Source organism: Octodon degus, unplaced genomic scaffold, assembly GCF_000260255.1.
Source record: "Octodon degus isolate 3935 unplaced genomic scaffold, OctDeg1.0 scaffold00180, whole genome shotgun sequence".
In the NCBI taxonomy this organism is placed as follows: domain Eukaryota; kingdom Metazoa; phylum Chordata; class Mammalia; order Rodentia; family Octodontidae; genus Octodon; species Octodon degus.
The window spans coordinates 121,567-123,914 of record NW_004524756.1 but is presented as its reverse complement, the minus strand read 5'-3'; positions in this window follow the sequence as shown (position 1 = coordinate 123,914).

Below are 2,348 nucleotides of genomic sequence, written 5' to 3'. Positions count from 1 at the left end.
GGTTGCATTTTGTTCCTTCTGGTCATTTTGTGTAGAACTGTCTTCTGACCTTTGTTGTAGATCTTTGCTGTAGTTATAACCTTCACAGGTACTGAAGTTCAGGTGGAGCTCTACAGAGTTTGGACTTATCCAGCTGCGTCTGGCTTAGGTCTGGCTGCTGTGCTCAGCTCCTTCCCGCTGTGGATCTGGGCTAGGAGTGGGTCTGGGGGTTCCTGGAACTCGGAACTCGGCAGAAATTCCTACTCGGCGGGAGGGGTGGGGGGCACCCCGAGGGGGTGGGAGAGGGTCCGGCCCATGCTGCGCCTGGACTGGGACTGGTCCTGCGGCGCAGGGTAGCAGGAAGCTCTCCACACACTCACCGGACCTGGCCTAGGCCTGGGTCTGGGGGTTCCTGGAACTCAGCAGAAATTTCTACTCAGCAGGAGGGTTGGGTGAGGTACGGCGGAGTGGTGTGGGGCTGCCCGAGGGGGTGGGAGAAGGTCCGGCCCACACTGCGCCTGGGCTGGGACTGGTCCCACTGCGGCAGGGTAATAGGAAGCTGTCCACACACTCACCGGACCTGGGCTAGGACTGGGTCTGGGGGTCCCCGGAAGTCGGCAGAAATTCCTTCTCGGGGAGCTGGGTCGGGGAGGTACTGTGGAGTGATGAAGGGCGGCCCGAGGGGTGGGAGAGGGTCTGGCCCACGCTGTGCCTGGGCTGGGACTGGTCCTGCTGGCGCAGTGTAGCAGGAAGCTCTCCACACACTCACCGGACCTGGCCTAGGACTGGGTCTGAACAATGGCTTTTACTTCTGTGATATTCTTCCTTAAAACACCAAACCCTAAATCCCAGTCTAATTATGAGGAAAAAGAAATATCAGACAAATCCCAAGTGAATGACACAGCAGTCAGTTTGGGATGCCATAGATTGCCAAAATACCATAGATTGTATGGTTTAAACAGTGGAAATTTATTCTTTGATTGTTCTGGAGGCTAGAGGTCCATGATTAGAGTGCCATCGTGGTCTGCTGGGTTCTGGTAAGGGCTTCTGTTCTAGATTGTGGGTGGCTTTCTTACTCTACTCTTGCATAGTAGACAAAGAAAGAGCATTCTGGTGTTTCTTTCTTTTCCTAGAGAAGCACCAGCATTATCAACTTGGGGCCCCAGTGTTATGCCCTCAATACACCTTTATCAAGTATACATAGAGTCTGTATAGGGTCTGTATCCAAGTAAATTACTGCGGGGGTCAGGGTTTCAACAAAGGAGCAAAGCTTCTGTCATGTTCATCATCATGGGCTTTGTGTGGGGCTGTCGATACGATTTTTCTTTTTAATTTTAAAGAGAAAAAACAATAAAAAACATTCAAAATAAGATAGTCGGAGATTAACCTTGATCAGTATATTGCTTATAGTTAACATGATTTTTTGGCTTTGACTAGAGTTCCTACCTTAGACTGTCCCATGGGTAGCCATTTGAATATCTGGCCCTTTGTGGCCCTGCCTGTGTTCCTGGCTCTGGGCCTCAGAGAAGGGACTGTAAATACACAAACCTAAAATAGTTCTATATGACAAATGGGAATAGGACAAAATTCTTAAAAATTGACAAAATAATGGATGAAATTTGGTACAAAAAAAGATATGCTATGCATAAAAACATAATACAAAATTATAGATGTTACATAAATTTATATAAATGTATCATAGTGCCACAAAGAGCCAATTTGATGTCAAGAGGAGAGGACAGTATGCGTACTGACAGAAAGGTGAGCGAAGAAAGAAGGTAGTTAGAAATGTGTGGCCGTGAGGTTCTGAGCAGGATGTAACGAATCCTGGCGGAAAAGATAGGGTTTTGGAGTTTTCCTGTGCCACTACGTGTGTGTGTGTGTGTGTGTGTGTGTGTGTGTGTGTGTTAATTAGGCCATCAATTTAAAGTTTGCTTAAACAAACTTAAAATGTAATTGAAGTTAGTGCTATCCAGAGCTACACCTAAAGAAGAAACGCAAAGTGTATCATATTGTTTAAAAATAACTCAGTTTAAGATAGGACTCAACTCAAAAAAAAGCAGAGGGCAATAGCACCAGGAATACCACATAGCTGTATGTACGGAAGGCATAGGGCCCTCTTAGGTACAGTGGAATGCGAAATAAAATGAAGAGAAAACACAATACAAAACAGAACATTTGCATGACATGATGACATAAAAATGTAATTAGGGATGTATAGAGACACAGTTTGGGAGACAATTTAGAGAGATATAAATAGCACTTAAAGTTCTTTTTTTATAAAATGATTAAGTGCATATTTTTAAAAACATTCATTGCGTGTATATGGGTTACTGGGATCAAACTTGCATGGATAAATTTTTATTTTT